At 45.7% G+C, this 14,832-nt stretch overlaps 1 long non-coding RNA gene across 1 annotated transcript in view; it reads right to left on the bottom strand.

Annotated features, from left to right (window-relative positions):
• The window catches only part of LOC122466550, a 52,582-nt gene extending 42,640 nt beyond the window's left edge, over positions 1–9,942 (bottom strand). Inside the window, exons 1-2 of the long non-coding RNA XR_006292164.1 lie at positions 9,893–9,942; positions 9,665–9,745 (exon numbers count right to left, since the gene is read on the bottom strand). This is a non-coding gene — a long non-coding RNA (uncharacterized LOC122466550). The remainder of the gene's footprint in view (positions 1–9,664; positions 9,746–9,892) is intronic.
• Between the last annotated feature and the right edge of the window lie 4,890 nt (positions 9,943–14,832).

Below are 14,832 nucleotides of genomic sequence, written 5' to 3' on the forward strand. Positions count from 1 at the left end.
TTTTTGTGTGATTCACTTTTTCTGACTGCTGCTTTGAGCAAATCCCATAATTCAACCCAAACTTCCCAAATTAACCTGGTTTAGATCAAAACCATGTGAAACTGTGAACTATACCAGTGTCAATCTGGAGTAACTCATTGATGTCAATGCGACCATTTTTTCATTTATTTAGAATCTGTCCCAATGACTTTGCACCTTAATTGAGAACACAGAAGTCCTTCACTCAAAACTGTTTAAGACATTTGAGTAATTTATTTGACTCTTAATTCCAATACTGGGATGTTATGCCAGTATTTATCAGTGCTTTTTTCAAAAAACTTTTACTTTGCACTTAATTTCAGTAGCTATGGAGATCAGGAAAAGAGATCACCTGGGTATAGGATGGGAATTACCATAATAATAATAATTAATAATATATTAACCAAAGTTTAGATATAGTTATTAACACCTAGTGGTCTATAAGCTTACATGCTAAACTGCTTTTGGGGGAATCTAAAAACCACTGCATTATCAGTTACTCTGAACAGAGCCAGTCTTCATTCAGGATTACAGTGATGGCTGGCCAGCCCAAGGAGTCAATTAATGAGCTTTTCACGTACAAATTCTTGGGTTCAGATCCTGTTTTGTTCACAATAAAAAGCCACATTCATTGTCTCATCTTAATATGTCATGGCTGACTTTCCATATCAAATACCTAGAAGTTTCTGGGCCTGATTCTGTATCATTCACACTACATTGGAATTGCTCGCATATTCTATGGTAATGGATACTATAGAAACCCAATCAAACCATAGATGACTGATAGATAGATAGAACTACAGGCCAAAGAGCGGGAACTTTAGAAAACCAAATCAAAGCTAAGCTGTAGTTCTGCCAGTTGATAAGGCAATGAGAAATCTGGTGGACTGTTCTGGAGGTAAAATCCTAACCCAGTTCGGCCTTGATAAAAATGACCATATGTCCATTGAGTAGAGTAGCCAAGAGGAACCCAGAGAGAAATTGCAATTGAGAGCACAGTTCAGATTCCCCATATTATTGGGAATATTATTGGTCAAATAATTGTGCAAATTATTGCAGATGCCATATTATTACGCAAATGCCGAGCAATTGCAGATGTCCAGGGCGGCTTCCCACAGGAGGAGAAATCAGCTACACAGAATCTGGGTATATTCTAAGTGTTACTTGGTTTATTTAGACACATACACCAGTCCCAGAAAAAAAGTTGGTCATACAGTTTGCAGACAGACAATCCCTTCTTTCAGGAATCTCAGCCCAACACCAATGCCTGGCTCCCAGACAGCAATTCTGCCTCAAGAACTGGCTGCAATCAGTGACCAAGAAAGTGAGTTAACTCTTCTGGTGCTTGCACTGCTCCCACTAGGACAACATGTTCAGTCCCAAGACTGAACATTTGGTCACATGTCCCCCCAAAAAATAAATTAGAAGACTCTGTATAACAGCACCACCTTGTGAAACCTTCATTAACAGTTTAACCAAAATTCATATGATTTATGAACTAATTATTTTCCTGAATTCTGAGTAAATAAACAATGAGTAAGCAGCTATAGTGTTTATTAGCTGGGGCAGAAGTTGTGTGACACGTTGTAAGCTTAGGTAATTAACACATAGAATTTCTAATTTAGCTGCTTGAATAGATACAGGATCACTTACCCTGTCATACCCAGGTCCATTGCTGCTAAACAGAAGATGTAAAGTTGTACAATTTGTTATTACTGTTATTCCTGAGGGAATTCTGTGCCAATGAGCATGTGCAGAATCCATGTCCCCCACAGATAATACATTCTGCCGGAGAATTGCTGCAATTACACCTTTCATCCATCAGGGGCTGCTGTGATGCCAGAAAAGATGGCAGGTGGCTCAGGGGCAGGAGCACCCAGCCACAGTGAGGTGAGAGAGGGGGGGGTCAGAGGCTGCATTCCTCACAGCAACATGCCTGTGGGGTCAGGTGAGGAGGCATAGGATATGGGGGGACAGAGTGAGACACACGAGGCTGCTGGGGAGATCACAGACTGGGGTCCAGAAGGGTTAATAGGGGGATGAACTGGGGCAGGGGCACAGGAGCTAGTGGGGTGGCAACACAGATCAGGGGCTGAATGGGAGGTGGTGCAAGACCACGTGAAGATGGGGAGAGGAGGGCAGTGCAGGGACACATAGGGATGGGGGTGGGGGAGTGAAGGGACACACAGAGAAAGAGCAGATGTGCCTGACCGAATGGGAGAGGCTTGGGGTCAGCCAGGGTCTGCATGGGGGAGGCTCCCCAACTCCTTAACAATCCTTCCCCCACCCCAAAAAAATAAAGAACTGTTCAATACTTCTCCCAACCACACACAACAACCCTCCACATTCACTTCCAGGCTTCTTCCCAGCAATTACTTCCCCATCCCTCAGTTCCTCCATAACCCCTGACTCCCCCAAGCCTTTGCACTGCTTCTGAGGGGTGCAGGAAATATGTTTCTGTATAGTAGTTTAAATGAATTATTACTCAAAGTTCTGTACTAATATGCCTAGAAAAGAATCTATTTGTCAAAAAATAATTTCCTGAATCTTTTGTTGTCTGTACTGTTACAGACATACTTGCTGACAGGTATTTGGAAATAGATTATCAAAATAATTGAAACTGGTGTGATTATATTGTGTTATTTTGACAAATAAAATATGCAGAATTTTTAAAATTCTGTGCACAGAATTTGTGCAGCCTGTTACTGTTACGACTGGGATTGAACTATGTCTGAAGTATGCAAGGAAATATACTGCTACACAAATAAGGCTTTACTGTACAAAAACTTTAAACCCAGCTTGGAGAATATTAATGTCTGTCTAAGACACCTATATTTCTCCAAATCTCCTACCTCTTCACAGCCAGAAGGCAGACTGAAAGGGAATATCTGAAGCATCTTTATCCTGTAAAAAGGGCTAGCATATGGGCAATATCCTTTGCAGGGTTTCTGGAGTTACAAGAGACTTGATGGCCTTGCAAAGCAGCAGCTGTAAAGTTTTCTGTTTTGTAAGGTTACAAAAAATTTTGATTGAAAAATCAATACAAATAAAGTTTATCAAACCCTCATATAAGGCTAAATTCTCCAGCCTATTAGGCTAGCTTTGTGCTGGCTTTCCAGAGCAAAGCTGCCTTAAACCTAGCAAATTCAGACAGTGGAGGATCCTTCCCTATTCAAGGAAATCTTTGGGTGGCATAGAGCCATTGTAGCAGTCTCTACTTCCACCCCTGGCTCCCAACTCTTAGTGTATTAGCCAATGTGTCTAGGAAAAAGGGGTCTTCCCTGGAGCATCTCTGGAGTCCAGCAATCCCCAGCTGCTAGAATGAACCCTGTGGGCCATTTGTAGCTGGTGCGGTCTTCAGGGTAAGCAGGTCAAGGAAAGATGGGCTCAGAAAGCCACTGTTGCCCTGTCCCCAGTCTTATGTGAAACACATTGAGCCTGACCAGAGAATATTGACCACATTATATAGGGGAAGGAAAAATACACTCCTCCCCGCCCCCTTCCCAGCCCTCCAGAAGTTCCAGGTTCTCAGAGGACACTTGATTATTGGCACCACCAACAAAACCTTCACAAGGGAACATAAGAACATAAGAATGGCCATACGGGGTCAGACCAAAGGTCCATCCAGCCCAGTATCCTTTCTACCAACAGTGGCCAATGCCAGGTGCCCCAGAGGGAGTGAACCTAACAGGTAATGATCAAGTGATCTCTCTCCTGCCATTCATCTCCACCCTCTGACAAACAGAGGCTAGGGACACCATTCCTTACCCATCCTGGCTAATAGCCATTAATGGACTTAACCTCCATGAATTCATCCAGTTCTCTTTTAAACCCTGTTATAGCCTAGCCTTCACAACCTCCTCAGGCAAGGAGTTCCACAGGTTGACTGTGCACTGAGTGAAGAACTTCTTTTTATTTGTTTTAAACCTGCTACTCATTAATTTCATTTGGTGGCCCCTAGTTCTTATATTATGGGAACAAGTAAATAACTTTTCCTTATTCACTTTCTCCACACCACTCATGATTTTATATACCTCTATCATATCCCCTCTTAGTCTCCTGTCTTCCAAGATGAAAAGTCCTAGCCTCTTTAATCTCTCCTCATATGGGACCCATTCCAAACCCCTAATCATTTTAGTTGCCTTTTCTAATGCCAGTATATCTTTTTTGAGATGAGAGAACTACATCTGTACGCAGTATTCAAGATGTGGGCGTACCATGGATTTATATAAGGGCAATAAGAATTCTCCGTGTTATTGTCTATCCCTTTTCTAATGATTCCTAACATCCTGTTTGCTTTTTTGACTGCCGCTGCACACTGCATGGACATCTTTAGAGAACTATCCACAATGACTCCAAGATCTTTCTCCTGATTAGTTGTAGCTAAATTAGCCCCCGTCATATTGTATGTATAATTGCGGTTATTTTTTCCCAATGTGCATTACTTTACATTTATCCACATTCATAGAATCATAGAATATCAGGGTTGGAAGGGACCTCAGGAGGTCATCTAGTCCAACCCCCGGCTCAAAGCAGGACAAATCCCCAACTAAATCATCCCAGCCAGGGCTTTGTCAAGCCTGACCTTAAAAATATCTAAGGAAGGAGATTCCACCACCTCTCTAGGTAACGCATTCCAGTGTTTCACCACCCTCCTAGTGAAAAAGTTTTTCCTAATATCCAACCCTAACCTCCCCCACTGCAACTGGAGACCATTACTCCTTGTTCTGTCATCTGCTACCACTGAGAACAGTCTAGATCCATCCTCTTTGGAACCCCCTTTCAGGTAGTTGAAAGCAGCTATCAAATCTCCCCTCATTCTTCTCTCCGCAGATTAAACAATCCCAGTTCCCTCAGCCGCTCCTCATAAGTCATGTGTTCCAGTCCCCTAAACATTTTTGTTGCCCTCCGCTGGACGTTTTCCAATTTTTCCACATCCTTCTTGTAGTGTGGGGCCCAAAACTGGACACAGGACTCCAGATGAGGCCTCACCAATGTCGAATAGAGGGGAACGATCACGTCCCTCGATCTGCTGGCAATGCCCCTACTTATACATCCCAAAATGCCATTGGCCTTCTTGGCAACAACAGAACACTGTTGACTCATATTCAGCTTCTTGTCCACTGTAACCCCTAGGTCCTTTTCTGCAGAACTGCTGCCTAGCCATTTGGCCCCTAATCTGTAGCAGAGCATGGGATTCTTCCGTCCTAAGTGCAGGACTCTGCACTTGTCCTTGTTGAACCTCATCAGATTTCTTTTGGCCCAATCCTCTAATTTGTCTAGGGCCCTCTGTATCCCATCCCTACCCTCCAGCGTATCTACCTCTCCTCCCAGTTTAGTGTCACTAAATGTTACTTGCCATTTTGTTGCCCAATCACTTAGTTTTGTGAGATCTTTTTGAAGTTCTTCACAGTCTGCTTTGGCCTTAACTATCTTGAGCAGTTCAGTGTCATCTGCAAACTTTGCCACCTCACTGTTTACCCCTTTCTCCAGATCATTTATGAATAAATTGAATAGGATTGGTCCTAGGACTGACCCTTAGGGAACACCACTAGTTACCCCTCTCCATTCTGAAAATTTACCATTTATTCCTACCCTTTGTTCCCTGTCTTTTAACCAGTTCTCAGTCTATGAAAGGACGCTAATAGATTAGTAAGACATGATCTCTCTTTACAAAAACCATGTTGACTTTTGCACAACAATTTATGTTCTTCTATGTGTCTGACAATTTTATTCTTTACTATTGTTTCAACTAATTTGCCCAGTACTGACATTAGACTTACCAGTCTGTAATTGCCAGGATCACCTCTAGAGCCCTTCTTAAATATTGGTGTTACATTAGCTATCTTCCAGTCATTGGGTACAGTAGCTGATTTAAGAGACTGGTTACAAACCATAGTTAATAGTTCCACAATTTCACATTTGAGTTCTGTCAGAACACTTGGGTGAATGCCGTCTGGTCCCGGTGACTTGTTACTGTTAAATTTCTCAATTAATTCCAAAACCTCCTCTCGTGACACTTCAATCTGTGACAATTCCTCAGATTTGACACCTACAAAAGATGGCTCAGGTTTGGGAATTTCCCTAACATCCTCAGGTGTGAAGACTGAAGCGAAGAATTAATTTAGTTTCTCTGCGATGACTTTATCGTCTTTAAGTGCTCTTTTTGTATCTCAATCGTCCAGGGGCCCCATTGGTTGTTTAGCAGGCTTCCTGCTTTTGACATACTTAAAAAACATTTTGTTATTACCGTTTGAGTTTTTGGCTAGCTGTTCTTCAAACTCCTTTTTGGCTTTTCCAGTGATGAGCTGCCAAAATCTTAACAACCAGTTCCCTATAAAAAGTTCTGATTTAAGGGATGTGCCTCTGTCCTGCCACCTCCCACCCCCCCAGGCTCTGTCCTGCCCCCGTGCCCTTCCCAGGCCTGTTCTCCATCCCAGGTGCCTGCTGGTGGCTCAGGAGTCCTGCAGCCCTTGCACCAGTGGGGTCGCTCCTGGCATGTGGGGCGGCGGCTCCCTGCAGGCAAAGGCTGCCGTCTGCCCAACTCCCCACTGCAGGATGTGAGTGCCCCCAAGCGGCAGAGGCCGGACAACCCCACAACGCAGGAGCAGGAGAGACTGGGGGGGCGGCTCGCCCCAGCACGCCCAAGGCAGCCCCCAGCCATTGTACCAGCCGGCCCTGCCCGGCTCCTAGGGCAGAGGAGGCTGCTGCTGCGAGAGGCCTGGCTCCCCGGCCCTACGCAGCGCCCAGTCACATGGTGCCTGATCTCCCTGCCCAGCGCAGCTGGTCGCACTTCCTGGGCCAGGCAGGAAGCAGCATGGAGCTCGGCCGCGGCTGCTGAGTGAGGTGGCATCGGATCGGCCTCTGTGCGCAGGGCCCCGGAGCGGCTGTCCGGATGGCTGCGCAGCGCAGGTACCAGCCACAGCACGGCCCCTGCCCCAAGACAGGACGCGGGGTCCCGCAGCCCTTCCATAGCCCTGTACCCCCCAAACGGTGCTGCTCCATGCACCCCCCTCTAGCACCAAGCCCCTTCTCCAACCAGGGCCGGCTATAGGATTTTTGCCTCCCCAAGCAAAAAAATTTTTGGCCGCCCCAGCTTTTTTTTCGTGCCCCACCCCACCCCCAGCTCTGCCCCTTCCCCAAATCTCCAGCCCCACCGCCTCCCCCTGAGCGTGCCACATTTCCCCCCCGCCATTGCTTCCTACGACTTCCCCCCACAACCCCCTGCCCTTGCTCACCTCCGCTCCGCCTGCTCCCCTGAACACGCCGCCACTCCGCTTCTCCCCCCTCCCTCTCAGGCGAGGGAGAGGCAGTGGGTTCAGGGGAGCAGGCGGAGCGGAGGCGAGCTGGGGCGGCGGGGGGCACATTTCTAGGGGCGGCATGGCCGGCGCCAGAATGCTGCCCCTAGAAACGTGCCGCCCCAAGCACCTGCTTGTTTTGCTGATGCCTAGAGCCGGCCCTGTCTCCAAGCGCCCCCTTCTATAACACTGAGCCCTACACCATGCACCCTCCCTAGCGCCGCGAGTCGGGGCCCCCTTGGCCTGGGGGGCTGCCCCAGCCGAGCTCCAGCCTGGCTGGAACTTTCTGGGGTGGCGACTGCCTACCCAACCCCCCCACCATTCCCCATCCCCTGACCACCCCAGAACCTCCGTCCCCTCCAACCGCTCCCTGCTCCTTATCCAACCCCTCCTCCCAGCTCCGGCCCAGCCCCCTTACCATGCCGCTCAGGGCAGCATGTGTGGATGCCGCGCGGCCGGCTGGAGCTCGCTCAAAGCGGCAGGCGCTCCAGAGCTGCCCAGGAGCGGTCCAGAGCGCTGGCGCCGGCTGCGCCGCACGCTGAGGCTCTGCGAGAGGGGAGAAGGCGGGGGAGGGGCCGGGGGAGCCTCCCCGGCCGGGAGCTCAGGGAGCCCTAACAACCAGTTCTAAAACTGCTTCTAAATTTAACAACCGGTTCGCGCAAAGCGGTGCGAACCGGCTCTAGCTCACCACTGGGCTTTTCTTATTACATTTTTACATTGAATTTGGCAGTGTTTATGCTCCTTTCTACTTACCTCACTAAGATTTGACTTCCACTTTTTAAAAAATGCCTTTTTATCTCTCACTGCTTCTTTTACATGGTTGTTAAGCCACGGTGGCTCTTTTTTAGCTCTTTTACTGTGTTTTTTAATTTGGGGTATACATTTAAGTTGAGCCTCTATTATGGTGTTTTTGAAGAGTCCATGTAGCTTGCAGGGATTTCACTCTAGTCACTGTACCTTTTAATTTCTGTTTAACTAACCTCCTCATTTTTGCATAGTTCCCCTTTCTGAAATTAAATGCCACAGTGTTGGGCTGTTGAGGTGTTCTTCCCACCACAGGAAAGTTAAATGTTATTATATTATGGTCACTATTTCCAAGTGGTCCTGTTATAGTTACCTCTTGGACCAGATCCTGCTCTCCACTCAGGACTAGATCGAGAGTTGCCTCTCCCCTTGTGGGTTCCTGTACCAGCTGCTCCAAGAAGCAGTCACTGAGACAAAGTCCATTGAGACAAAGTCCAATGACAAAGTCCACTGAGACAAAGTCCAACAACAACCTTTTTCTTAAGGGGGATGATTATTCTGTCTCCAAATGTCAGTCTCTTTCTGTATCAAAAAATGGACTGAGTTAACACCCAAGGCACAACGATGTTGCAAATTAGGCTTTAAATGTTTTGTGAGAAAACTCCAGTCACTTGCTATTAGTCAAGTCAGTCATTTTCATCGGTCCCAAATTCATCTGAAAACAAAAGAATGATCTGGTGGCCCAGTGGAATCCTTGCTTTTGCTTTGTGAAAGAATATGAAACTCTTTCCAAAGAATGGTACACACAACTGTTTTGTAACCGGTCAGATCACTTGTCCTCATCTTGCACATCTAATCATTTGCTAACACACAAACCTTGTTTGTGAGTGATAAGAATGAGTTAGCTTGATATGCTGTATAACTGCTTACATTGCTCCTAAAACACAATCACTGCAGCTCAGAAGAGGGAATATCCTGGTTTAGTAAAATAATCCCTTGTCAACAAGTATGCTACACGAGCCATTGTATTGTATTTATACAGTCTGCAGGTGACCCCACTTCAACATTACACAGACAACAGTTTAAAAACATTAAATATACTTGCTCTATAGTAAATGACCCATACATTTCACTAAATAGAAAACAATTTGGATAGCCTAACGCACACACACACACACACACAAGGTTAAGTTGCTGGTAGTCACTGAACCCAATAAAGGATTATAGAATTTCTTTTTAACATCTAAAGAGTAACTAAAGAGCCACAAAGCACTCCAGATAAAAAGCAGGCCTTCATTTCATTGCCCTGAATAAGAAGTGTTTTTCAGACCCGTTTGTTCTCATATGTGGAGAGGGAGGAGATCAAGGATATCACTCTCTACACAAACCTAAAAGCACAGATAAAAGTTTAGCAACCTTACTGAAATGAATATTGAGGTTTAGCAAGACTGAAGGTCAAATCCTTCAGATTTTCTTCATATTTGCATGCAACTTTCCCACATATTTCTTTCTGTAGGTATTTTAGAGAACAGCAGAGGGGTAAGCTAGAATGGTAGAACCTTGTGGCACTACTGAGTCATCAAGATAACCTCTAGCAGCCTCACCTTCTGCAGCTTGATTTCCAATGCACTGTCCAAAACTGCAGCATTGATATTCGTCTCACGGATGTCTTTTAGAACTTTCACCTGCAAATGGGATTACAAATGCAATCATTAGTACAGATTCCCTGAGAAGCTTTCACAGTATTACAATTAGATTTCCCATTCTAGCAGCATCTAAATCAATATGATATGATTAGTTACTCCCATGGATTACATGCTGCTGTAACAAACCTTCACACGCAGAAATCTGGGTAATTTAATCAGGCAGTAATGGATTCTGGGAATGCTCCCACTGTCTAGAAACTTAAAATGATTCTCTCCCTATAATAACTTGCCATTATGCACCTGAAGCTAAATTGCCTGACAGGCTTGACAGTGGACAGTGGTGATTAAAACAGGTCACATCTCATCATCAAAAGTGGCAACTCCTGCTGAATTCACTTAGAAAACTGAATCCAAGAAAGGGGGGAAAAAATCCTAATTGTATTTCACAGGAATAACATACTCGTGCATCTCTCTCTTTAATATACATATTATTAAAAAATGCAACTCATTCCCTAGTAAGGAAAGAATGTATGGACTGATGCCTGTGGGGAAACATAACAGACTAGGGAAATGGCAAACTGAGCACATAAATGTATTCCTTTGAAGGTGCTCAGTGCCACTGAACAACATACCAGGAAGCAGCACACTTTCTGGAAGGGGCTTGTAAATGATACTGGACTCTGCTGTCATAGTAAGTAACTCACATAGCAGAGCTGTGCTGCTACAGATAAGTCTGATGTGCTGGTATCTGCATCTTGAAAAAGAATTTGCACCTACTCCCTCCCAGGCTCATGCAACAGCTTGGCTCCATGCCTTGATTAAATTTTATGGCTTTTTCAAGGCCACCTCCTCCTGGAATTATCAGTACATGTTGTATTGGATAAAAAAAATAACCCAACTTGTTAACTGTCACATGGCCAGGATCACAGCACAGAGGGGAAATATACAAATCTACATCCAGGCAAACACACATAGCTTCATTTTGGAAATTAGGCCTCTAAATGTTGTAAACAGCCAGTATACTGGTTTGTATGAACCGTGCAGCTGTATTTCCCTCTAATATTGCTGGTGCGCTACAGTAAACAGCGTACACTGTGAAACATAACCCATCATATAGCAATTCAGGACATTTGTTTATCCATTATGTTGTCCTGTTCCTAAACATTCCTGCCTCATGGTACAACTGGCTCAGCGTTGTTCAACAGAAATGTAACACACTTTTCCTATGGATCTTTAATAGAGCAGGGATTCAGGAATGAAAGAAAAATAGCCTTCCATGAAAACTCTTCCCCGCAATAATCGACAGTGAACTCTGCCCTCATTATAAAACTCTACACAGCTGGCCAGAAAAAGAGCCCCGTGGCGCACATGATTTTTCACCTCTCTATTCTCTGTAATATTCTTGGGTTTAGTGTTCTGTTCTGACGTGCTAACCATTTGGAATGTTAATCTTCACCCTTTTTATTGTTTGTCACCAGACGTGTGCTAAACTGGCTCAGAAGATCCTGTATGCTGCAGTGCTATCTACTGACCACAGTCATTCATTGCAGAAGCAGCCCAAAAGCTGGGCAGGGAGGAATTGTACAGGCCAAGGAGACACGCCGTAGCAAAGAACACTGTAAAGGAATGAGAACTAGAAAGCATGGTTAGCACGTTAGGAACATTAACAGGCAATTATTTGTATGACAAATGTTCGATTACTTACACCTCTTTATTACTTAATTGTCCTTTTGAAGAAACTGCTTTTTATGCTCAGAAATCAGTAGAAGAAAAATAATCTGTGGGAGCTCATTAATTAGAGGAATTGTTCCTTGTCATGTTTGTAGAGGCTTAGCATAAAGGGCAGTGTTGTAGCACATTAGTGACAGTCTTATTGTCACCCCTACCTACCATACATTGGCTTTCAGACTGTCTGAGCTTTCAGACAATGAACTAACTTACATTTAATGTAAGACTTGAAGTTGACTGGTGCATTACTATTAATAAACAGTAACGCCATTAAGGCCTGTTAAGGCTGCACAATGAACTTGTCACAACGGATGATCTACAAATCAATATAAATAACAGTGACGGGTGATAATTGAATTCCAGCAGTCCCTCAGCACATGCTGTATATGAAGAGACATGACACACTGAAAGTAATGTAGGAAAGCCAAAAGACGTGATAATATGAACATTCTTACGTGAAACTTGATGGCACTATAGCTTTTAATGGGGTCACACTGAGAATATGTATTGACTTCTTTAAAAACAAAAAATAATTAGATAGTTACCCAGTCTCCCAAATTAGGACTTAGACACAAAAGTTTAGTGTAATTCTAGCCTTGCTTCCTTCCAAACAATGAATGCCGCCCTCCGATGAATTCATTAGTGGGTGCATTGCTTGCACCTTGGTTGCAGTAAGAGTGGGATTTTGTGCAAGCCAGGAAGTCTCTGAAGTTGCTGTCGGTTGATTCATCACTTTACATAATCAAAAAGGTACCAGCAGAAGTAAGGAGGTCAGGAAAAATAAATGATTCCATTATGCCATGCTCTGGGTTGGCACGTTACTTTCAAAAGCAGTTATAACAAGCTAGGCCCCAAACGTTTGCACTTGACTAGACCATTAGAACAGAAAGAAATACTCTGGGGCCACAATGAGCTTTTCAATGGAAATGCAAACTCCAGCAAATAAATCCCTATAGGTTCTTCGGAGGAATCTATGTTCAAACTTTTATTTTCTCTTGTTATGCTCATGGCAGCAAATGAAAATCCATCCTTCTTACTCGCATTTTTAAAGACGAGCACAATGCCACCTGTGTTTTGGAACTGCCTCAAAAGCTAGAAGGTGAAGAGATCAGATAATATTGTTGAAGACTGTTTTGTATGTGCATCCTCTGTTACAGGCAAACAACCACTACAGACAAAGGGGTGGCTGCTCTTTGCACATCAGGAGTGTTCTTAGAAATGTAAGCATGCAGTGCATAGGAAATAAAAAACTGGATTTGTACATATGCCATGTCTGCATACTTGTTAAGAGATGACACAGTAATAAGGCCTTTAATAATAGGGGAATGAGCAGGGCCGGCTCTAAGCACCAGCTAAGGAAGCTGGTGCCTGGGGAAGCTCTGCTGAAGGGGCGGCACTCCGGCTGTTCTTGGGGTGGCACTCCGGCAGCAGCCCTGACAGTAATTCGACGGCAACACCTCTCCATTGTTTCCCATGGCGGCAATTCGGCGGCAGCTCCCTCCGATGTTCCTGTTCTCTCCGCCGGCAGTGTATTCTGTAGGGTTTTGTTTTTGTTTTTGTTTTTTCTGCTAGGGGCGGCAAAAAACGTAGAGCCGGCCCTGGGAATGAGTAAGGAAACAGAGACCAAGTAAAGGAGCTGTTTGTGTGATGCATGGTCAGCATGAATTGCCAGAAACAACGGAGTATTGGGCTGCCATGGTTTAAGCAATGAAAAACAACAATTAAAGTAAAATTGCTGTTTAATACAAGATCAAGCAGCCTGTCATCATTACAGCTGTAACATGTCATTGTGCTCGGAATGTAACCTGGGTGATCGAGGATTTGAAGAGCAAAAGAACAAGGGGATGTTTCCTGCATTTTTTTTTCAAATAAATGATAGTAAAACTGTTTTGTCACAGCACTGCAGCATATTTAAAACAGACATAAAGCCTGGAAGGGATGCTTCCAAAGGCTTGAATATTTTCCTTTTCAATATTTTGTATCTGTTTTGAGATCAGTCAAGGGTAATTTAATATTTTCTATATGTAAGTCCTAATTCAGCCGTTGGACATGCTGGCCACACTGACATATCCCAGGGTTCAGGGAGCCAGTGTCTGGAAGTCTGCCCACAAGCGGGTTGCAGGAAAAGTGCCCACAATTCCTCACTCCACCAGGGGACAGCTAACTCCTGAGCTGTCCCAGAAGTTAGTGCTGTTGGCTGGGGAATGAGTATGACCAGAGTAACATAATATATTGAACTAGGTTATGCATTCTCTGTTGATCCCCTGGGATGCCTGGCAGTGCCAGTGAACACATAGGCACTGACTCCATGGGTGCTCTGGGGCTGGAGCACCCACAAAAAAAACCTGGGTGCTCACTCACTGGCAGGGAGTGGAAGGGGCAGGACCAGAGAGTGAGAAACTGGACTGAGAAACTGCTCTTCAGCATGGCAGGCTGGCAGCTGCCTGAGAGAGCCACTCCCACCCCTGGGCAAGGGTGCCGGAGGCGAGCGAGCCAGAGGCTCCCCTCTCCGCTTGCTCAGCTAAGGACCCCAGCAACTGGGCTGTGGCAGGGAGCGGAAGCCACCTCCCCAGCCAGGTTCTCTCAGGCAGCTGCTGGGCTGCAGAACAGCGACTGGGAGGGGCCAGCATCCAGGGGCAGTGTGGGTGGGGGACCAGCCTGCATCCGTGGGGCAGCGTGGGGAGGAAACAGCTCAGCGCACTAAGGGGGAAGAGGGCCAGGCTATGGCCAAGGCAGCTGAGGAGCCGGACCCACTGGGGCTGGTTGATCTGGTGTTGGCTGTCCCCAATCTGGGCCATGCCCCCACCCCCAGGCACAAAGCTCTCTGCGTGTCCAAGCCCCGCACGATGGGCACCAGGAGCAGGGCAGTTTGGCCTGGCGAGGCACCTAGGCTGAGCTGGGAGAAGCTGGAGGCAGGAGACACTGGGGGAAAGGGGGAGGGGGAGGGGGAGGGGGAGGGGAAGGAGCGGGGGCAGGGCATGCTCGGGGGAGGGGAAGGAATGGATGGGAAGTGGGGGAGCAGGGTGGAGGTGGGGTCTTGGAGGAAAGGATGGAGTGGGGGCGGGGTCTGGGGTGGAGTGTGGGGTCGAGCACCCATCAGGAAAATCAGAAAGTCGGGTCCTGTGAGTGAACCTATACCTCAGTATTGTTGTCCTTATTGTCCTAATTCCTCTCCATTTGTAATGTCTTTGTTGCTGTATCCATGACTCTGCTTCCCCAAGTCCCCTCCTGATCTTTTTCAAATCCCTTCTGGAAACCCACCAGATCTGAAAAGCTGCAAATTGCAAGAGTCTATATGATGCACTGTTCATAAGTGTCATGTGCCTTTAAATTACAGCCTGTTGTAAAGTATGCACAATAATGACACTGTCGGAATCAACAGAGCAATAATAAAAGTA

Source organism: Chelonia mydas, chromosome 1, assembly GCF_015237465.2.
Source record: "Chelonia mydas isolate rCheMyd1 chromosome 1, rCheMyd1.pri.v2, whole genome shotgun sequence".
Taxonomy (NCBI): domain Eukaryota; kingdom Metazoa; phylum Chordata; order Testudines; family Cheloniidae; genus Chelonia; species Chelonia mydas.